We start from the raw sequence: 24,517 nt of genomic DNA on the forward strand, positions 1-24,517 counted from the left end.
ATGATTGACTGAAATACAAATAGCTGTGAAATTTTATAACATTGTTGAGAGAATCAAGATAAGATCAATCATTTTTCTGAATAGTGGTTAGGCCATAATCTTTATTATAAGCATTTACAACTTATTGAAGGGCAGACTGCAGGAGGTAGGAGGTCCACATATTTCCCAAAGGTGTCAATTAGCCAGGGGGAAAAAATCACCTCTTCTCCTTCCCACAATTGTTCACACCAAGAAGACACTTCTCCTTCCATCCTGCCAAAATCTCTGCCCTGGGCAATAAAAAAAAGCTATAAAACCCAACTTCCAACCTGACCCAGGGGACCACCAGTTTCCAGTACTATTGCATGACCCCTTGCAGTCTTTTCTTTCTTTTTCTCTATAAATAAAACTTTTCTGACCTTTGCTGCTGGAGTCCACCTTTGTTTTCTAAGAGCCAACCAAGGACGCTCACCACCTGATCTCCCCTGCTTGTCATTATGATCATAAAAGTACTATATTGTGTATGTAATATAAAATATGTATCTATAAGTATAATTCAGTATCAAGTAAGAGAAAAAAATTTCTCACTAGTTGAAAAAAGTGGAGACACACTTTTCTTAGAGTTTTAATTCAGAAAATTTGTAAGCTAGACTTCCTCTGGCTCTGTGAAATGTAAGTAACCTATTTTACATGCAAAATGAACTGCTTCCTCAAGAGCTGGGGGCCATCTCTTCGAAGACTAATGATCAACAAAGATAGCCTCTCTATCTCCTGGTTCTGTAGGTAGTAGCTAATGTAAGGAAGTGCAGTGCTCCAAATTGCAGAAATACTTTTTGTCTTCTGTCATAGTTTGTTTTTCTTTTGGATAAAGCCAACTTGTTAACACAAATGTTCACCCCAAATGCTAGGTGAGTTCAGGATAACCTATTCATGACAAATGATGCCTTAAACTCTTTTTACTTAAGGATTAGCTATTATTTATCTTAAGAACTTGAACTTAATGGGCTGTAAGGTTTTATCTGTGTGACTATATGAAAAGGTAAGCTTTCATCTCTGTCTTTGCAATTGCCTTTATGGATTGTCAGTGATACTTATCACATACTGCTTTAATGATTATTCAATAAGGAGGATGTTTTTCTTTCTCTGCTTTCTGAAGAGACTTTTGAGGATGGGCAGAGATGTTTCTTTTAATTGTACATCCCCAATAAATGCATCAATTTATATTTCAAAGTGTAGGCAAATGCAGGCCCAAAGTGACCACGTGAACAGGAGTGATCTGGTCAAGAGATTCTTTACTGTCAGATGGAGGAGAGAGAGCCAGAGAAGCAGGAAGGGGCATGGGTTAAATACCCCTTGGTGGGCCCTGGCACAACCTAATCAGCTAGGACCCTTCGGTCCATTCCGATTGGAGGTTGAGGAGTGAGAAAGTCCCAAGCTGGGTGGGTTCATGATCTCAGGAAACTGAAACCTAAGGGCCCTGGGAAATGGAAACTCAAGGGCACAATAAGCAATAGAAACCTAACAATGCCAAGAAACTGAAACCTATCAATGCCAGTAGTGCCAACACAAAGAATATCTTTGGTTGAGCTTTTCAAAGACAAGGGATAGTATGCGTTTTTATTACTTTTTGCTGAAATGGGAATTTTTAGTTCTTGGAAAATGAAAAGGATCATGATTCAATGTAGACTGCTATACAATGTATGTTGTAAACATGCACAATAAAAACTACCCACAACTAAGGTTAACACAGCTGTATATCAGTTCATCTGTGTAAGACATTGTGTCCTTAGAGACACTATGGTCTATGTAGAGTAATGTAAACTAGCTCTTGTTTTTCCTCCTAGTTCCAAAATTACTGTTTTAAAGAACTAAAGTCTGAATCTAAATTTCCAAATGTAGTTAAAGGAGAAAGGCACTAGGAAATACTTTGTTTGTATGAATTTTACAATGTGCAAGTCAACCTTACAAAGGATTGGATTTTAGAAAATGCTCCAAAATTATATGAAATAGGTTTCTGGCTAGGATATCTAGAATATACTATTCAAGAATCATTCAATTTATTTCTTGAATTATTTTCCAATGTATCAAATTTTTAAAAGTTATACAAGTAATAAATCTGAACAAAATGGCACACATTAATTTATGTATAGATTCTGCCCTTTAAGGTAAACCCTGCTAGTAATTCAAAATCGTTTACCTGTGATTTCTCAGTCTGCCTGCTTATTTAAAAGTCAAGGTCTTGTTAAATATAGGCATAAGATAAAATGTGTCAAAGATTTTAACAGAATATAGTTCTTTCTCTCACCTCATTCCACCCTGAACAACTTTGACCTGTCTTAAATGTTACCATTATTTTGTAGCCCAATGACTTCCAAACAAATACATAATTGAAATATTTATTATTTTTATTTTCATTGTTCCTCTTGTCACATTGGTATATAAATTTTATGAGAGCACAGATTCTTGTTCACCTTTTTCACTAGTGCGTCTCAAGTGTTTGACACATAAACTATGCATAGTGAGTATTTATGTAACATTTTAATATCACCATCTCAATGAATGATACTTGAACTGAATATCAATTAGAATGCAACTGATCTTCAAACTGTTATTGAATCATACCAAATATTCCTAGATTTATCTCCATACTTTCATTGAATGGGACCTTAATAGATGTTGTTTAAATAGAAAGGAGCTCAAAAGCCACAGAACAACATACCAAGTCACCAAAAGAAAATTATATAACATCTAAACAAGCTCACAAATGGGCCTAGTGGACAGCATAACACTTTTTTTTTAAACAAATAATGTTGCAAATGCTAATCTTAGAATGTGCCAAATTCTTCATCATAACTTTTACTTATGGGAATAAATTTTCACACCAAATTTTAGGGATGAAACAGAGAGGGAAACTTGGGTTTAGCCAAGTCAAGTGCTTGAGGTAGGACTAGCAAGGTCCTGGATTCAAAACTGCTAGATGTAAGGAATCAGCTCACTAGGAAGTTTAAGGAAAAGCCAAGAGCCAGCTTCTGGAGTTACTAGAAGAGAATGAGTGCTTCCAGATTGCAGGAAAGAATAAAAACAAAGTAGACATAAAAGAGGTCTAAACGGTTTTCTATGTTACTGCTTATCTACTATAAATAGCAAATTTTAGCACTGAATTCAACAGGTAAACTTTGATTAACACACGGTAAAGACAATAGCCTCCCAATCATTCAATATTATGTTGAATGCCAAGTTCATCTTGATTTTTGTTAACTGGCACATATATGATTTGGTGAAAAGTAGTTAAAACTAAGCATGAAGATAAGTCATTCCAAAAGATCTTCATTACAATTTACTGTTATATTAAGACTCACTTATTCTGACTTTGTTAAATTGAGGATTTACCCATAAAATCACGGCTTACATTTTTCCCAATTTAAATCTAATCAGTGGTGGCTCTTCTCTTGCTTGGCAAATAATTTTATTTGTATTCTGACAACAACAATACAGAGCTATTCACCCTATATTGTAAAATTTATGAGTTGAATATGGTGTGTCTCCTGTGTATTTTTTTTCTACAATTTGTCCAGCAACATTTTCTTTGAGATCAAACATGGAGGATCCAGAGTTGGAGTGTGAAATGTACATGAGGAAGGAACTGAAGATGGTATTTTTTTTAAATTTTAAAATGCTTCAAGATTGGAATAGAGGATCAAGTGTGAACCTGTGCCGTGCTCTACAATACACCCCTTAAAATGAATGTACCAGGTCCTTAGCTATGTACTCTATTCTAGTTATTTCCTTTAAAGTCTGTACCACCATGAAAAATGAAACCCAAAGCATTTGACATAACTCAAACAGAAACGATTCATGATTCACTTATTTAGTGAGTAAGCTAGTAAAAAATCTGTTTAAAAACAAAGAAAAAACAACCCTCACATCCTGTTCCATTCTTTTTCATTCTATTTTTAGTTAGGAGGTGTTGTCTTATTTATGCATTTTTCACATCACATTAATTTAAAGAAAAACATCCAGTTCAACCTACTTTTGTAAACAATGGTGCTGAAAATCACAAATGGTGCTTTGTCAAATGCAATGACTTGATAGTAAGTGGAAGAAGAATTGGTATGTTCCAGTTACTCTTTCCACAAAGCTATGCTGCTTTTCACTGTACTAGAATTTTGCTACAGAGTAGCAACTTGCAAATGATTTGTGAGAGACTTCTATAAGAAGTTCCTAAATAATGATTGCATTTTTGTTTGTATGTTTGTTTTAATTTCTGGCTTGTTCATTGAGCCTGAAGATAAGTTTATTTAAAGCTACAAAATTCCTTTTCACCATTTTCTCTCTTATCCTTATTTTAATAGTACTTTACTCCAAAATTTTAAATGCAATAGATCTACTCAAGAATTTTATTTTGTTTATGAGAGAAAAATATGTACACTAGTTATGTTCTATGTGACATGAAGGAACATTGCACTATCTTCCCAAAAGAGTGGTCCTATTCTTTTCTCTTTTGCCCTTGTGGTTGTTATGAACAAGCATCTCAAATTAACTGATATCTAAAAGTATTTCAGGACGAATATAGTGGAAATATTATGTACTCAAATGTGTAAATAGAAAAATGAGAACTGTTGAAATTATTCCAGGAATAAGGTGGGAGAATAAGGGAGAATGAGGGAGGAGATGAATTAAATTCTGATATATTGTAAGAACTTTTCTGAATGTACCCCAATATGACAATAATAAAAAATTCAGGTAAAAAATAAAAGTATTGCATGAAAATAGCACTTTTGTACAACAAAAGAAAATTCAATTAAATCCATCACTATGGAAAATGTGGAAAAATATCTGAGCTGGTCAGATCATGACACTGGATTTGTTAGCTCTATTCCACAAAACTCAATACCCAGTAAAAGTTGAGTTAGGCCTTTATTTTTGGGTTTAAATCTATAATATAAGAATACTAACATTTTAATAAATTTTGATAGCATAGAAAATTTGGCCAAAAATAGAACAATTTTGTTTATAAGAGAATATTTTATACCCCAAACCAACATTACTTCTATGTGATAATAAAAAATGCCCATTTTGTTATGCCAATAAATACAAACACAAACAAATTTTAAAACCAGCATTTTTTTGTTCAATTTAATTGCATAGCTAGATATAATACTATACTATTAATAATATAATTTGTTACATAATTACAGTGTTTTACTCTGGGGGACATTCAATTTCAGTCAAAATTTGTGTTTACAATCCAGTGCTATTTAATTAATTGATTTTCTACAGATAAACTCATAAAAGCAGAATTTCTCAGTCATTAATCTAGATTCTTGAAGTTTTTTTAAAAATTTACTAAACTATTACACAAAATATCATACTAATTCATATTGCAAATGATAACATATAAACATCCATTTTTCAGATTTATAGATGAATGGTACTCCAATTTAAAACAATATTTGGCAATACATTGAGTGAAAATGAATCGCATCACACCATTCTTCTACTGGGCATATTTGAATATTAGTAAAACCAAACATATTTTTGCATATTTTTCTTACAGTGCTGAACCACAGTGTGTCAAGAACTTTCATATGCATTATTTTGCAGGGTTCTCTCTAATATTCAGAGAAAATAACTGGCAGAATAACTGAGTCACAATTTCTTGAAAGTGAAGTAACATGAAAGCACTTATTCATATCTAAAGTAAAATTCAGTTAAAAAAACTGGAGCTAGAGTTTATTTTCCTTTGAAACTCCAAAACAAATTAATTTTTGACTGCCAAAAATAAATGTCAGAAGGGAATATTTCAACTATTATTGTAGTGATACTTAATGTTTTAAAATATTTTATTGTTCTGGGTGGGGGTACACTGTGCCATTTACAAAAGTTCTTACAATATATCAAATACGTTGTATTTGAATTCACCTCCTCCATCATTCTTGTTTACCTCTCGTCCTTCCATTCCTGGAATAGTCTCAGCAGTTTTTGTTTTTTTAATTTACACAGTCTTTGTACTATATTCACTACCATACCCTTTCCCCACTTCCTCATCCCTTCCAGTTGTTCCATCCCCCATCCCTCCCCCGACAGGAATACAGACCTACTAGAAATACAGCAATAGTATGAAAAACACATCATGCTAAGGGAAGGTCACATATGAGAGGGGGAGGGCAAAAGAAGAAAGTTGAGAAGGTGAATATGGTTGATGTACTCTCTATACAAGAATAATTAGAGAATTTTAAACCTGTTGAAACCATCGTAAGAAAGGGATTCAGGTAGGAAGAAGAAAAATAAAGGAAATTATACTCTATTTTTTTTTTTCAGTACTGGGGATTGAACTCAGGGCCTACACCTTGAGCCACTCCACCAGTCCTGTTTTTCCTATGATAGTTTTTTTTTTTTTGAGATAGGATCTTGCAAACTATTTACTAGCTTAGCTTCAAAATGAGATCCTCCTAATCTTACCAACTGAGTGGGATACTGTAATATTTTTAAAAAGGAATAGCACAATAGCCAAGTTATGGAAACAGCCAAGATGCCCCACTACTGGCAAATGGATCAAGAAAATGTGGTATCTATACACAATGAAATTTTATGCAGCCATGAAGAAGAATGAAATGTTATCATTCACTGGTAAATGGATGGAATTGGAGAACATTACTCTGAATGAGGTTAGCCTGGCCCAAAAGACCAAAAATCGTATGTTCTCCCTCATATGTGGACATTTGATCAAGGGCAAACACAACAAGGGGATTGGACTTTGAGCACATGATAAAAGCGAGAGCACACAAGGGAGGGGTGAGGATAGGTAAGACACCTAAAAAACTAGCTAGCATTTGTTGCCCTCAACGCAGAGAAACTAAAGCAGATACCTTAAAAGCAACTGAGGCCAATAGGAGAAGGAGACCAGGAACTAGAGAAAAGGTGAGATCAAAAAGAATTAACCTAGAAGGTAACACACAAGCGCAGGAAATTAATGTGAGTCAACTCCCTGTATAGCTATCCTTATCTCAACCAGCAAAAACCCTTGTTCCTTCCTGTTATTGCTTATACTCTCTCTTCAACAAAATTAGAGATAAGGGCAAAATAGTTTCTGCCAGGTATTGAGGGGGTGGGGGGCAGAGGGAGGGGGTAGTGGGTGGTAAGGGAGGGGGTGGGGGCAGGGGGGAGAAATGACCAAGCATTGTATGCACATATAAATAATAAAACAATAAAAATTAAAAAAAAAAGAATAGCATTATCAGTTAAAACTGAGTTCAGTACAATTTGTGTATTCAAGTAAATATAATAATCAATTATATTTGTTGGAGATAAAGATAAGTAAAATTTATAGACAAACTTACAATAACTAAACAAAACAAAAATCTTGCTTCTATTTTGTGCTTCTGATTTGTTGGAAAACTTCCTAACTATTTAGGTATCTTATACAACCTCAAGGAGCTTTTTTATTTAATTTTTTTCCCATGCTAGGGTTTAAACTCAGGGCCTTCACTTATTAAGCAGGTACTCTACCACTTGATCCATGACCCCAACCCCATCCCATAACTGCTGTGTTTGATATCTTTCTTTCTTTCATCTTTTCATTTCTTTTTTTTTTTTTGATCTATACTGGGGTTTGAACTCAGGGCTTCCTTATGCTATCTCAAAATGAGAAGCAGACACCACCAATGCACATAATTTCCAAGCTCCCCTTTCTTTTCTGTAGAGCATCTCTTTTACACTGACCATTGCCCAAATATTTCCATCTCATCAGCAATTTTTATCAACACAAGATGAACCAAGCACTTTTATCACCTTTGACAGAAGACAGTTATAAATGTCATTTCACTGCCTTTCTTAAACTTGCTTCAGATTAATATAAGAGAGTAACATATGAGAAAAAATTGTGTTAAAAAGTAATATTACATGGCCTCAGTTGTGGCTTAGTGAAAAAGCAGACCATTCTAGGTCTGCTTTCAATGCAGTGCTGATCTTTTTCTAATAACCCAAAATGGGAAATGAGGGGTTGATGCCTCTGCTGGCCCCTGTCATATTGTCCCTGACCCAGACAATAAGTACTGTGATTTTGGTCAGCTTTTTACTTTCAGCAAAACTAAAAGGCTGTTATTTAAAATAGTCCCTGGCCACTAACTTGTCAGGTCACTCCAGCTGGGTAAGAGTCTGCTTTCCAATTTCTGGAAAGTACATGTTATTTTTATTGTTCTGCCTGGGAGCTCATAACAGTTTCTCTTTGTCCTTGGCATTCTGTGGTTATAGCAGGATATGACTAGATCTATCTGTTCATAACAAGATGCCTAGAACTCTCTGTGCCCTTTCAATTTATTGATTCATTTTTAATGCAGAAGATTTTGTTATCACGTACTTTTTAAAAAAATATTTTTCCTTCTCCGGGCTGCTCTTCTCACCATTTTCTGAATTCTTATTTGCATGAGTTTTCCTAGCTCTGAAAATGTCAAAATCACTGCTGTGGGATGCCTTCTGTGGGACTGTGTGAGTAGTGCCTCTCCTAATGGGATCACTGGATTCTTACCTTTTACATTTGAATTTCCAAGCCTGTGTATTTTTACTTGGACTTTGAAATATTTCTTACTTGACAGTCCAAGTCATGAATTCAGGTCTGACACTAAACATCTTTTTCTCCTATTCATATATTAAAATTGTTGGTCATCATTATATATTAATTATGTAAGAATTATTATCTGTTTTCCAAAATAGATTTTCATAAAGTATTCCTTTGTTGAGGTCACTGCTGTCTGTACTGAAGTTGGAATCTACTTCCATGTGGTAACATTTCTCTAAGAGCAGTGTTTTCCTCCTCCTGGGTGTTTTACTCTTCATACAGGATACAGGGTGCTATTGGTGTGTGCTCTTTGGCCTAAGTGCTTTTTTTTTTCTTTTTTCATATATTCATATGTGCATATTGTTTGGGTCATTTCTCTCCACCACCACCCTTGCTTCCAGGCAGAACCTGTTCTGCCCTTATCTCTAATTTTGTTAAAGAGAAGACATAGGCAATAATAAGAGAGACAAAACATTTTTGCTGGCTGAGATAAGGATAGCTATACAGAGAGATTCCTAGCATTGCTTTCATGAACAAGTGTGTTACAACTCTGACTGATTAATCTCTACCAGATCTCATCACTACTTCCCGGTCATCTTCCTATATTGACCCCTATCACTTTAAGGTTATTGTATTAGCTCCTATGCAGTGGAAACAACAAACACTTTCAAGGTTTGGGTTTCTTATCTATCCCCATTCCTACCATATGTGCTCTCCCCTTATCATGTGACCCAAGTCCAACAACATTATTTCCTTTGTCCCAGATCTAAAGTCTGCATATGAGGGAGAACATACGATTTTTGGTCTTCTGAGCCTGGCTGACCTCACTCAGAATGATGTTCTCCAGTTCCATCCATTTACTTGCAAATGGTAAGATTTCATTCTTCTTCATGGCTGAGTAAAATTCCATTGTGTACAAATGCCACAATTTCTGAATGCATTCATCAGTAGTGGGGCATTTTGGCTGCTTCCATAACTTGGCTATTGTGAATAGTGCTGCAATAAACACAGATGTGCAGAAGCTTCTGGAGTGACCTGAGTCACCTTCCTTTGGGTATATCCCTTGAAGTGGGTTTGCTGGATCGTATGGCAGATCTATGTTTAGATTTTTAAGAAGCCTCCATATTTTTTTCCAGAGTGGTTGCACTAGCTTCCATTTCCACCAGCAGTGTACAAGGGTTCCTTTTCCCCCCACATCCTTGCCAACACCTGTTGTTGGTTGTGTTTTTGATGATAGCTATTCGAACAGGAATGAGATGGAATCTTAGTGTGGTTATAATTTGCATTTCCTTTATGGCCAGAGATGGTGAGCGTTTTTTGATGTGTTCTTTGCCAATTTGAATTTCCTCTTTTGAAAAAGTTCTGTTTAGTTCAGTTACCCATTTATTTATTGGTTCATTGATTTTAGGAGAGTTTAGCTTTTTGATGTCCCTGTATTCTGGTTATCAGTCCTTTTTCTGATGTATAGTTGGCAAATATTTTCTCCCACTCTGTGGGTGGTCTCTTCAGTTTAGAGACCATTTCTTTGTTGTTCAGAAGCTTTTTAATTTTATGTAGTCCCATTTGTCCATCCTTTCTCTTAGTTGCTGAGCTACTGGGGTTCTATTGAGGAAGTCCTTACATATACCTATTCCTTCCAGAGTATTCCCTGCTCTTTCCTGTACTAACTTCAGAGTTTCAGGTCTGATATTAAGGTCCTTGATCAATTTTGAGTTGATACTAATACAGGGTGATAAACATCAAACTTGTTTCAGTTTTTTGCAGGCAGATAACCACTTTTTTCAGCAACATTTGCTGAAGAGGCTGTCTTTTCTCCATCGTATGTCTTTGGAGCCTTTGTCAAAAATAAGGTGGGCATAGCTGTGTGAATTCATATCCAGGTTCTCTATTCTGTTCCACTGGTCTTCATATCTGCTTTTATGCCAGTACCATGCTATTTTTGTTATTTTTCCTTTGCAATATAGTTTGAAATGATACCTCCAGCATTGCTCTTTTTGCTGAGTATTGCCTTGGCTATTCACAGTGTCTTGTGGTTCCAAATGAACTTTAAGGTAGATTTTTTTTTAATCTCTGTGATAAATGTCATTGGGATTTTGATGGGAATTGCATTAAACATGTAGATTGCTTTTGGTAGTATAGTCATTTTTACTATGTTGATTCTACAAATCCATGAGCATGGGAGATCTTTCCACCTTCTGTAGTCTTCCTCAATCTCTTTTTTCAGGGGTTTATAGTTCTCCTTGTAGAGATCATTCACATCCTTTGTTAAGTTTACTCCTAGGTATTTGATTTTTTTTTGAGGCTATTGTAAATGGAATTGTTTTCATATGTTCTTTCTCAATTTGTTCAGTGATGGTATATAGAAAAGATAATGATTTTTGTATGTTGATTTTGTATTCTACCAGGTTGCTATAGCTGTTTATCTTGTCTTGGAGCCTTTGGGTAGAGTTTTTTGGGTCTTTAAGATATAGGATCACGTAGTCTGCAAATAGGGATATTTTTGACAGTTTCTTTACCTATTGGTATTCCTTTTATTTCTTCTTCTTCCCTAATTGCTCTGGCTAAGAATTCCAGAACTATGTAGAATAGCAGTGGAAATGGTGGGAACTCTTGTCTCAGTCCTGATTTTAGAGGAAATGGTTTTAGTTTTTCACCATTAAGTATGTTGTTGGCTACAGGTTTGTCATATATAGCTTTTGCAATGTTGAGGTATTATCCTTCCATTTCTAGTTTTCTTAGAGCTTTTATTATGAAGTGGTGTTGAATCTTATCAAAGGCTTTTCCTGCATCTATTGAGATGATCAAGTGGTTTTTGTCTTTGCTTCTGTTAATGTGCTGTATTACATTTATACATTTCCATGTTGAACCTCCCCTCAATCCCTGGGATGAAGCCAACTTGGTCATGGTGAATGATCTTTCTGATATGTTGGTGAACTCGGTTTGCCATTATTTTGTTTAGGATTTTTGCATTGATGTTCATTAAGGAGATTGGGCTATAGCTCTTTTTGAAGGTGTCTTTGTATGATTTTGAGATAAGAATAATACTGGCTTCATAAAATGAGTTAGGCAGTGTTCCTTTCCTTTCTATTTCATGGAACAGTTTAAGGAGAGAGTTGGTATTAGTTCTTCTTTCAACATCTGATAGAATCCAGTGAAGAATCAATCAGGTCCTGAACTTTTCTTTTTTTGGGAGACTCTTTATTGCTGCTTCAATTTTATTTTGTCTTATAGATCTTTTCAGGTTCAATTTTGGATGGTCATAAATATCTAGAAATTTGTCCATTTCTTCAACACTTTCAAATTTATTGGAACATAGATTCTCAAAGTAGTCTCTGATTATATCCTGGATTTCCACAGTGTTTGTTGTTATCTTCCCTTTTGCATTTCTGATTTTATTGAATTGGTTTTCTTCTCTCCTCATTTTAGTCAGGTTTGCCAGGGGTCTACCAATCTTGTTTATTTTATCAAAGAACCAGCCTTTTGTTTCATTGATTCTTTGTATGCTTTTTTGTTTGTTTCTATTTCATTGATTTCAGCCCTTATTTTTATTATTTCTCTCCTTCTACTTGTTTTGGTATTTGCTAGTTCTTGTTTTTTCTAGGAGCTTGAGCTGCAGTATTAGGTCACTGATTTGAGATCTTTCTGTCTTTTTGATATATGCATTCATGGCTATAAACTTTCCTCTTAGGACTGCCTTTGTTGTGTCCCATAGGTTCTGGTAGGTCATGTTTTCATTTTCATTAACTTCCAGAAAACTTTTAATTTCCTCTTTTATTATATCAATGATTCACTGATCATCGAGCAATGTGTTGTTCAGCTTCCAACTCTTTGCATGATTTCTACTGTTGTTTTTGTTGTTGAGTTCTAGTTTTAATGCATTGTGATCAGGTAGAATGCATGGGATTATTTCTATTTTCTTATATTTGCTGAGGCTTGCTTTGTGCCCTAAGATATGATCCATTTTGGAGAAGGTTCCATGAGCTGCTAAGAATGTAGATTATGTAGAAGTTGGATGAAATATTCTGTGGACATCAGCTAGGACCATTTGATCTATGGTGTGATTTAGTTCTAGAATTTCTGTATTGATTTTTTTGTTTGGATGACCTATCTCTTGGTGATAGAGGGGTATTAAAGTCTCCCACTATTACTATGTTAGAGTCTATATATGATTTTAGGTCCTTCAGAATATTTTTTATGAAATTGGGTACACTGACTTTGGGTGCGTATAGGTTGATAATTGCTATTTCCCTTGGTGTATTTCCCCTTTTATTAGTATGGAGTGTCCTACTTTATCTCATTTGATCAATGTAAGTTTGAAGTCTACTTTGTCCAGATAAGTATTGTTACTCCTGGTTGTTTTCAGGGGCCATTGCTTGGTAAAACTTCTTCCAGCCTTTACCCTAAGCCAGTGCTTGTTTCTGTCAATAAAATGGGTCTCCTGTAAACAACAGATTGTTGGATCTTCCTTTTTAATCAAGCTTGCCAGATGGTGTCTTTTGATGGGGGTGTTAAATCCGTTAACATTCAGTGTTAATATTCATTTTTATGTGGTGATTCTTGTCACTTAGTTGTTTTTGATATTTAAGTATTTGATTGTGTGCAGCTCAATAAATGTTACTCTCTGATTCCTTGTCTTTTCTTCTCCTGTGGTTTGGTGCTCCCTGTCCTTTCATGGTTTTGTTTGCTTTCATTTTCTGTGTGCAGAATTCCTAGAAGAATCTTTTGTAGTGGTGGCTTGGTGGTCACATATTGTTTTAGTTTCTGCTTATCATGGAAGACTTTTATTGCTTCATCTATCTTGAATGATTGGTTTGCCAGGTAGAGTATCCTAGGGTTGAACTTGTTTTCATTCAGTGTCTGGAATACCTCACTCCATGCTCTTCTTTCATTTAAGATTTCAATCTGCTGTGATTTTGATGGGTTTACTTTTGTATGTTATTTGTTTTTTCTCTCTTACAGCCTTCAATATTCTTTCTCTATTCTCTGTGCTTGTTGTTTTAATGATAATATATCATGGAGTAATTCTATTTTGGTCTAGGCTGTTTGGTGTCCTGAAGGCTTCCTGTACCTGATGGATATAGATTTCTCTAGGTTTGGGAAATTTTCTGTTATTATTTAGTTGAATATATTATGAATTCCTTTTGCTTGCACCTCTTCTCCTTCTTCAATGCCCAAGATTCTCAGGTTTGGTCTTTTGATGGAGTCAGTGAGTTCTTGCACATTCCTTTAGTAGGTCTTGTGTTGTTTGACTAATAGCTCTTCAATTTTTCATTTAATTTCCATTTGACCTTCAAGTTCTGCGATTCTGTCCTCTGTTCTAGTCTGCTGGAGTGGCCTTCCATCGTGCTTTGTGTTTCTGTTTCATTCTTTTTTCTGAGGTTTTCCCTATCACAGGTCACTTCCTCTTTAAAATAGTCTATTTTCATCTTTAATTCATTTAGCTCCCTCTTTATAGTGTTCTCTGTTTCACTTTGGTGTTTATTTAGGGCTCTTATGAGTTCATTTATTTATTTCTGTGTCTCTTCATATTCATTATTTTTAGTGTCTTGAAATTTCTTCAGTGCTTCTTGTATGTTTTGGTAAACCATGTCTAGTAACATCTCCATGAAATTCTCAGGTATTACTTGCAGGATTTCTTCTTTGAGGTTGTTCTGGTGGACATTGTTGGGTTCCTTGGCATCATTTATCTTTGTTTTGTTGAAGTCTGGACCTGGATATCCATTTTCTTCATTTCCCTTTGAAACCTGTATTAAATTATTTTGGAAGTGAGAATGGTTTCCATTCCTTTTTCTTCTTCCCATCGCTGCACTTGGTACTGTGCAACTATGTTCTTGATAGGTTAGTTGGTGCTTTCAGTCACCTGTTTTCTTTCTCTTGGTTCAATTTTGTTTTGTGGCTGTATTGGATTTATAGCTAAGTGTTTGTGTGTTATTTCTGCCCTAGTCTGGTTGTAATTTAGTATTTGCTAATTCACAATAGTAAAACTAACAAAACCAATAAACACAAAAAGAAGCAAAGAAATTAACATGGAGAGATGAACAAAAAAATAAGAAACAAAACAAAGAAGCAGACAAACAAACAAACAAACAAAATTTCCAGTTTCAGGAAAAACAGAATTTCAGTATTATTTTAAGTTTTGGTTTTACTTCTCCAGCATCTAATCCTGTTGTTGGTATTTAAGCAGAGGATCTGTTATAGTCTCAACAGATGGTTGGGTAGTGTTTGTTTTTTTCTTTCTTCTGTATCTCAGAGCCAGTTGCTTGATTAGCTCATCCCTCAGTGGGGTGTGGCAGTTTATGTTTGTATGTTGTCCTCAGGTTCTGGAATCAGCTCTGAAATCCACTAGTTGTCCTGCTTTGGAATTTGGTTTTCCCAGGGCTGCCAGTGTGTTGTGAGGGTTTTCTGATTGTTTTCCAATTTTGCAGTGTCGTTTGACTTTGGATGTTCCTCACTGGCTCAGCAGATGAGGTTTGTGGACCACTACCTGTCCTACTTCAGGCAGTAGCTTATCACCCCTCTGCTGTCAGCCCTTCTTCCTTTCCAGCCTTTGTTTAGTGAAAGTTTGTTTGGAGATCAGTTCATTGCCTCTCCCCCCTTCTCCAATGCACTTTCAGCAACTCCACCCTTCTGCTGTGTGTTAGTTTTCAGTTTCTTGTTTATTGTTAAGTTTTTTTTGTGAGGGGGGTCAGTCTGCCCAGGGGGCTATGCTAGTTTATCCTAGAGGTAGCTGGGGGAATACTGCATGATGCTTGGTGCTCATCTGTTGGTCAGCCTAATGTCTACCAAGCAGGTTTGGAGCCAGCATCTGACAGCGGCAGGAACCCTCCTGTTTTCTCAGTGTAACGTGACATGGAGAAGCTTTCCATGGGCTAGGGGTTTAGGGTGTCAAAGTTTTGATTCTCCTTGCTGCTTTGTTTCTGCCAAGTGTGGCTTCAGCATCTCAGCAAGGTTTTAGAGTCATGGAGCTCACACTGTCTGTTTCTGCACCCTAGTCACCATCTTGGATCTTCCCCTGCCTAAGCTCTTTATGGGAGGTTAGAGCTAATTGTTGCTGCTTCCTAAGCAGCAGCATTTCTCCAGGCAGCTATATGTTCAGTGATTTCTTTTCCTACAGGCTTGCAATATTCTAGCCAACAAGTTGAAAATACCTTTGTATTTACAACAACTCAGTTGTAGAGGCTAAGTTTCTTCTATCATAAAAATAGAAAACTGTCCAGTTTCTCCCACTCTCCTCAGGATCCAAGAAGATCAACTGGCCTTCTAGATCTCCCTTGGCAGAGCTTCATGTACACTCTACAGTGTATGTGTATTTACACATATTGAATGTGCTGGGCAATTAGTATATTTTAGTAATCTTCTCATCACTTCATTGATGAGGGCCATCACACCATAGGACTATGAGGCTAGCTGAACATGCAGCCCCTGACATTCAATGGATGAGTTTGACAGCACATTTTCTGCCATCTACAGTCACAACCTAGGGAAAAAGGACCCTACACCACATAGAGAGAGATGGGTGTCACAGCCAAGAACAGAGTTACCTGCCAGAGGATGCAGGAAGACCCTTCTCCTTATCACTTCACTTGTTTCATTCTTTCAAATACTCTGATATCATTCAATTGTATTTATAATAATGTTTTGTTTCTTTATGTGCTTCTATATTTTATTTCAGGTGATTTCTGTTAAAACAATAATCCATGTTTAATTGTTAAGACAAACTAATTGTATGAATTTGAATGAATTTGCTAACTTAGAGATTTATTTCCTTGATTGTATTAATGAAATACATTTCAATAAACCAAAAATGCTGCTTAGAGTGATGCTATTTCCTCTTACTAGCCTACATACTAGCCTAAATGAAAATCAGCTTTGTTTTAATATGGCTTAAATTTAACATCTGAAAATGGAAATGATAATTTCTCTTTTTTTGAGAAAATCAGAAAATGTATTAAGATTGAAAAGTAATAATTTCTTGACATAGTATCAAAAAGGTGTTAAAGTTCTATTCATAGTAGTCAATCATTACTTTTTCATATTTATGTTATTAATATGAGTGTGAATTTCATTTATAAAATAAAATACATTCACTTATTTATTGTTAGTCAATTTACTTTATGTTTATTCACTCCACATTTTATATACTTATGTGTGTGTATTTTAGGCACTTGACTTACCTCTTTTTTTCTTAAAACAGTTTATTAGTGCATATTTTCTTACTTTTCATGACAGAAAGAGAAAGAAAGGTGATATGAATAATTTAGTTGTATACTTTTGCTAGCTGAGAGACAAATGGAGTCACATCCTGTAAAGAGTAGCAATATTATAGAATCAATGATATTCCAGGACCTATTATGATTAAGTAACAACCTCCCAGAATAGGGCAAACTCCTTGTAGTTAGCATATTATGTTGTAGGTCTTAGCTATGGTATGCAAGTAATTTCAATATCAGTTTTATATGAGCAGAAACTCCTACAAAATACTAATGTTCATGTCTGTTGTAGCTTTTTTTGCTATACTAATCCTGGAAGATTAACTATGCTAATCCTGGAGAAAATGCATCTATATTTCAAAGATAATTTGTATTTCAGTAATTCCATTAGTACATACTTAAACTTGTTGCAATCCAGTAAGCCTTCAGAATCTGTAGTAGAGACTTGAGAAGTACAGGTATCTTGATAAGAAAACTGTTATTTTCATTGTTTAACTTATTAAAATTATTACATGTTTATGCTTTCCAAACACCATAGTCTCCACAAATACATGCTAACTTTCTGAAATGTATTCAACTACCATATATTGGTATAAACTTTTCATTAATAAAATTTGCTACTTATGTAAGATTTTCAATTTTAAAGGTTTCTTGAATTCTGATATGTAGAGTTTAAAGATGTTTGGGTTGAATTATTTTCTCCATCAATATATATTCTACTTCATATGTTTCTCCATGGAAAAAATGTTTCTCCAAGGGTAAATATATTTTTAATAAGATAAATTCTGTACACTTTATCTGCCAAATCTCAGGTTTTGCATTGTGTGAACTCTCAAGAATAATTTTGCAGCTCTTAAGCAATGCATGCTCAAATTGCCAAAAAATTGCCTTATAAAATCATATATGAGTAAGGGTAGAACTGATGTCAATCACACAACGTACTGATGACAGACATCTTTACATTGAAAAGTAATTACAAACAATAAAGTAAATTAATCTCTTTGGGAAAATAATGTCGCATTTTGTTTTATAGCCAAAGTATCAATAAAGCAATGTGATCTACCCTGAAGGTTATAAGAGAAGTCATGCATGATATGGAAGATAAGAGAACAGTTTATGAGAATCACAATTCATTAGTCTGCCCAAACTAATGATGATGCTCATCTGAATTATGCCTTAAATAGTACTGGGTATGCACTTTATCAATATTGGATCTCATGCATCATTACTCTAATTATAAGCTAGTTTCTCTCTGCTTCCTATCTCTTCCTTTTTATTCTGCTTTGTGATTTGGATGTTGGGACTCTGCAAAATTACGGATCTCTTTACCAGCTGCCTGTGATTAGTGTTTGCTAATAGGAAGCACAGAGGGAAATTAGAAGAGGAGAGAGGAAGGGAATATCTTTTTCCTCACTGTGTGCTTTGAGTTCCTCTCAGACTGTTCTTAGTTATGGCATTTTGCCACAACATTGCTCTCCCAAATTAGTCTCACTGTTATCTGGAATGACAAAGTAGCAACAGCATATTTATTTTGCATTCTAAGAAGACTGAGTCTAAGTTCCAGGAGAAACCTCTTCTGAGTCTGTTGATGTTGATATTACCAAGAACTTTCCTGTTTCCTCAGTACCAGGAATGGAGGCTGATCTTTTATTATTTCTCATACCTTAATGTTTTCCTTGTGTTCATCCACCTCTCCAATCCTGGCATTGTGAATCCCTATATCCTTATATTAAATTCATTCTGTAAAAATACCTTGGGAGGTTTATAGTGTCCCAACTGTACTGTTATAGATTACCTGATGACTAATGATCTCTTAAAAATTCAATTAAATGTCCTAATACTCCCAAACTTGTACAATCACTATCATTCATACAGGCAGGGAGACACAGTCCTGGCCTATATATGCCCCTTATGGTTTCATCTATTATCTTCCTTCCTACAAAATTGGATTAGTCAATAAAATATCCACATCTCCCTGTTAATTGTGATCAATTGTCTTCATTTAAAAGATATTGAACATGTTTGAGTTCATTTCACTCTTTGAAATTGATTACCTCAGTGATTTAATAATTCCTGCTTAGTTATTTCTAAATAAAATATGCAGCCAGTATCCCAGGTATAAACTGTGGCAATGTATCATAAACACACATATAAATGTAATAAATAAGATTATTCCAGAAAGATAGCTGAAATGGAGAGAGAAGGATTAAACAGCTTTGAGGAAACTAAATGTAGGAAATTAGCATATTATTATTATAATGCTTCTTGTAAGATTAATGCTGAATGATAGGGCAAAGGATGTGAAATGGGTCCAAAATGTAGAGTCTGTAATGGTGGTTTTAAATTTCTTAAATTGATTTAGAAGACACAGAATGCACAAGCACTACTCTCAGAAGCTGAATAATATAGTACATAAACAACAAAAATCAGGTTTGCTGCTGTTGAGGAAACAAGAGAAGAGTATCACTTACTATAAGCACATTCTAGATCATTCTTTCCAAAATGGAAACATTTGTGGTAAAGCTGTCAAGACCTTTAACTGAAAAAACAGAGACCTGGTCATTGTTCCTGTTCTTGTGCTCAAGATAGTTCCCTCAATGCTAAAAAACGTCTTCCAGAATAGCCCACACAGATGACTGTTTGATAAAGGGATATCAAAGAATCTTCCATGGTGGTGTACTTTCAGACTTTTCTAGGAAAAATAAAAGCTCAATAGCAACATGTTACAAAATACTATGCACTGTGGCCACACTGTGTGGGGACAACTATTAAAACTTTCACTGTGGATAAGTTTCATTGACAGAAGTGGAAAAGAATACCTGATGAATGGAATATTTCAGAAGCTTGAGGAATTAAGGGAAAGGTCAGTTATAAGGAACAAAGGGATCTGGTGAAAACTTTGAAGACTTTGAAGGGAAAAATGGAAAACTCATAACTATTAATGAAGATTTAACAGCTAACCATGAAATTCTGGCAGATGCATTGGCAGCTTATAAAGGAATTCTCATCTCTTGTTCTTTAATGGTAGAAAAGAAACAAGGATCTATATATACACTGATTAGAGTTGAGAAAATGGTTTGAGTCTTCAAGACAAACAGGTCAACTATGAGCATGTTGTGGTCCTTATGCCAAGTGCAATTCTGAATTCTGGTTTGAACAACTAGTTGTGCTCTTGAAAATATTTAATCTCCAGACTTCCTATAGCCATTGTACCTACAAACATAACGACTTATTCTTGTAAAAGTCCAGAGTCCTTTGGAAGATAAGGCAGAAACTTCTGTGCTATTGGACACTGTGTGTCTCTTTATCTCTCTTCGTAGTCCTTAACCAGAGCATTAATTACAGTCAATTACAGCACAACCCCATGTGGAGATGCTGCATCAGCTGAGGATGAAGATGTTAAGCCAAGAACTCACTGCAGGACAAATTCAACAGTGCCAAGCAGTGTCTAACAGAGTATGGATGGGACTGGTTTCTGAGGTGGCCAGAATAGCATGTAAGCACAAAACACAACGTCAAATAAAAAAGAGTGGTGGACTGGTGTTTGTGTTCTCTTCACATTCAAATATTAAAACCCTAGTCCTAAAATAGTGGTATTTGGAGGTGAGGACTTTAAAGGTGATTAAGTCATGAGAGAGACCCCTCATTTACATGAATAGTGGCCTTAAATGAGGCCCAAGCTCTTGTTGACTGTCTTTGTACCATGTAAAGATGCAATGAGGTGTAGCTAGTCTTCACTTGAGCCACTACACCAACCTCTGTAGCTAGTCTTGAACTTGGAAGAGGACCCTCACTAGAACCTAACTAAACTGACATACTGATCTCAGACTCCAGAACTGTGAGAAACAAATTTTTGCTCTTTGTAACCACCTAGTCAATAGTATTTGGTGTTAGCAGTTCAAGTTTGCCAAGGCAGAGTTTAACAAAATGAAATAACTTTCCAATGAAATAGACATTAACTTGATGAGAAAATCTCAGGAGACAGTATGAACTTGCTGCTGGGTGGCATTTGAAAGCTTAGAGGCGGTGATGATTCTTACTGGGATGGAGACATGTCAAAACCACCATGGTGAGAGAGAAGAAGTAAACAAAACATTAGGAAAATTGAGAGCTACATAAGAGCATAAAATGCATCTCCCAACTATGTACTATGAGAGAACTTAGAGGATAACACAGTTACCAAATGAACAGAACAACACTGAGAGGGACATCTGCATTGCTGACAAGTTCATCAGTGATTCTCCTGTGTTGATGAGAGCTGAAGATTGGGATGTTTCTGTCAATTTAGATTTGCTGATGATAGTGGAGAAAACAGACTTATGAAATAATAGAAGTTAGGAGGTGGTGATTAATCATCAAAAGTAAGGTGAGCAAAATACTTTTAATGAGTATAATATCTGATTGGCATCCACCGGTGTCTGACCTGAAAAGGGTTCTGGGGAGGGTTGAAAAAACATAGACTGCAAGGGCAAGAATGATGGATATTTGACAAAGGTAATGCTCTACTTATAAGAAGAAATCAAGAATGGCTGATATGAGGTTAAATGTAGCTCCCACAATTAAAAACAATTTAATGATGTGATTGTCTAAATTTTTCAGGTTTAGTTTTCAGACTCAGAACCCAGTGACTAAATGAGAGTGCATCTCTCCAGGAGAAGGGATTCAACAAAGGCACAGCATTTAAATATGGTAGTAATCCAGCTAATCTTTTCTCAAAGGGATATACATGGTCTTTACAAGTATCTGTAAGTTTGGTCAAAGTATGTTCTCAATAATTTTGCAGACTGATGGATAAAGTTCTAAAACTGACATTATTAAACAAGAAATGAAACATTACCAGGTCAACTTTGGAGTGGTATTTTTAGGATGCTGTTATTCTTCCTTCTATAGAGGAGTAACAAATCTGTCCAATAATACATGAAGAATTATTCCCACTTCAGAGGAACTAATACAGAAACCTTAAATCAACAGAAGTCAATATGGGAAGGGGATCAGGAACTAGTGAAAAGGTCAGGTACAGATGAGTCAACTTGGGTTGTAACACATTTGTACAAGGAAGCAATGCTAGGAATCTCTCTCTATAGCTATCCTTATCTCAACTAGCAAAAACACTTTTCTTTTCTTATTATTGCTTATGTCTTCTCTTCAACAAAATTAGAGATAAGGGCAGAACAGGTTCTGCCTGGAAGCAAGGAGGGGTTGTGAGGGACAGAGAGGGGACCAGTGGTAGGGGGGAGAAATGACCAAAACAATGTATGCGCAGGTGAATAAATGAATAAAAAAATTTTTTAATGTAATATGTATAGAAGAAAAAGAATTATCTCTAACCTGACTCATGATGAGTCCAGTAGGTCCTTGAAATTATGCAATGGTTATTTTCCTGGTCTCCTACTTCATAATTGGAATGAACATAATTTGTGGTTGACAGGACCATCATGTAAGTTTCTTGGTCTGTGAATAAAGACTTTTACCTCTTAGAAATTACTAGAGGAGCTCAGTCAAAGGCTCTGAAATTGCTTGGGTCATTTTCCAAGTATAGATAAAAAAACAATGTCACATTCAGGAAAAATGGTTTTGTGTGTACTTACCTTTAAAGATCCACATAATTCAACAATTATAGATCTCATCATGTCTCTATTTAATTCACTCTCCTGGCCCCTAAAAGTCAGATGGATCCCAAAAGATGACTGAGTACTATAAAACCTCAACTTTGCCAAAGTCCTAATGGAACATGCTTTGCTAGCAATGTACCCTAAGATATGCTGGGCACTGTCCTTCATCCTTTCCTTCCCTATGAAAAAGAAGTACCAGAAATTCAAATTCAAATTCATACCAAAGTGCACTTAGAGTAATGTCTCAGTACAATAGGAATGCTTTCACCTTCTATAATCATTCTATTTTGACAAACATATATGTCGATAGGTACTGAACCATCTTTTCAGTCCACAGAAAAAAAGAATAAACCACCATATGTGGAAACCATTTTGATTACATTGTGTTGTTTCTACCAAATGATAAGTAAGTAGTAAGTATACTAAAGGTTGTAGTGAAATATATGTTCTAAACATTAAGAGAATTAACTGGGGCTTAATTTAGGCTTTTAAAAATCTCGAGTACATGCTAAATAAAAATTAAAATTATTTATCTCCAGTTTTCTTCCACCATAAAGGGAGGAAAATTCTTTGTAGGTTTCTTCAGGTATAAGCAGCGATTTATCACATATCTTGGAATAATGTTCTAATCCATTTTCCAAATGACAAAGAAGTCAGCTTTGATTAAGGCACACAGGAAAGCACTCTGAAACAAGTGCAGCCTGAAGTTCAAGCACACAACTTTTTGATTCATGCAGACTATCAGCTGTCAGGCTTGACTACAACTGTGATTTCTGCGGCAGGATATGATAATGTGTGGTTCACAATCAACGGCAATAGAATCACAAAAAGTTTGCTGATGTGAAAGTTCCAGGGCAAGGTTCTAGCTACATGAGTACAATGCATATCTCTGAGAACACAGAAAACTTTTGTGGACTTTAGAAAGAGAGTAAATCAGACCAGACTGCCTCTTGGATTTATGAAACAAAAGCAGCAAAGTCTACGAAGAAATGGTTTCAAGGTCTAGATACAAAGAAATACATCACAATGATCTTGGGAGAATAAAAACAATGAAAGGGCCCTCATATTGCCCTAGCTTATTGCCTAAAGAAGGTATATATGTATGTGCATACAAAGGCTTGCAATAAGTGTTCATAATATCTTTATTTGCAATATCTAAAATTAGTAACAAACAAATGTCTGTAAAAAGAGGTGAACAAATTGTTTATATGCATAAACAATGAAACACTACATAGCAATAAAAAATACAAAATGAAACATGGATGAATTTCAGGGTAACTATGCTGAGTGAAAGAAGACAAGAAAAAATTCTGAAAAAGGAGATTAGGATGACTGTAGAGAATGCATTTGTGGTTGCTTAAAGATGTGGGAGTTAGGGAGATAAAGGACAGAGGAATCAGAAAGAAGTATGAGGAAGTAGAAGTAGAGATGTAAAAATGCTCATTCTCCTGACTATGGTGTAGGTTTATAAGTATACATTTTAATTATGTTTTTAGACAAGCTACAAGCAACTTAATTTGTCAATTTAGGCTGCATTTGTACCAAAATGAGTACCACCAAGAGCATGGCTTTTTCATTGATCATATCTCTTTGCAGAGAATGGATATTAATGGAATGGGAACTGGTTCTTGCTGAAGGTTTTGACTGATAAAACATGAAGATAATGACCTATTTTAGATAATACGTCCAATCTAAGGATTCCCACAGACTTTCATCTTGTGGTAGCCTTAGGTTTATTATCTGAGTTGTGTTTTAAGGTGTCATCTGAGAAGTAGTTGCACCTCTAGCATCCAAGCATTATTTGATGAATACAAGCAAAGCTTTTAGTACTAACTCTCTGATCCTTTTTAAAACATCAGAGGCTAGCAAACTAACTACTCTTCTTCAAGCCATTATATCCAAAATTAGTAGGTGATGTGTTTATGTGTAGAGAAGAGAAAGGAGCTTAGGTAGGATTTGCTTCTTTTTCCTCTCTCTTCAATGCCTCTTCTCTTTTAATGATTAATCTCCTAGTAGCTAGTCTGACTCTATCATATTTTGGATAATTAACAAAATCATTGTTTTAATTACCAAATGGTTCAAAGTTAGATCTAAAGCCCACTCACGTCCAACCTTAACCTACATGCAAAAAATTTTACTTTTTCTAAAAAAAAATTCTC

The 24,517-nt window shown here is 35.3% G+C and overlaps 1 long non-coding RNA gene across 1 annotated transcript; it reads left to right on the top strand.

Annotated features, from left to right (window-relative positions):
* The first annotated feature begins 8,387 nt into the window (after positions 1 to 8,387).
* Positions 8,388 to 16,433, top strand: LOC141423938 (uncharacterized). Its single transcript, XR_012448704.1, has 3 exons — positions 8,388 to 8,466; positions 9,301 to 9,406; positions 16,007 to 16,433. It is a non-coding gene; the product is annotated as an uncharacterized lncRNA (long non-coding RNA).
* Positions 16,434 to 24,517: the final 8,084 nt, after the last annotated feature.

Source organism: Castor canadensis, chromosome 6 (assembly GCF_047511655.1).
Source record: "Castor canadensis chromosome 6, mCasCan1.hap1v2, whole genome shotgun sequence".
Lineage (NCBI taxonomy): Eukaryota > Metazoa > Chordata > Mammalia > Rodentia > Castoridae > Castor > Castor canadensis.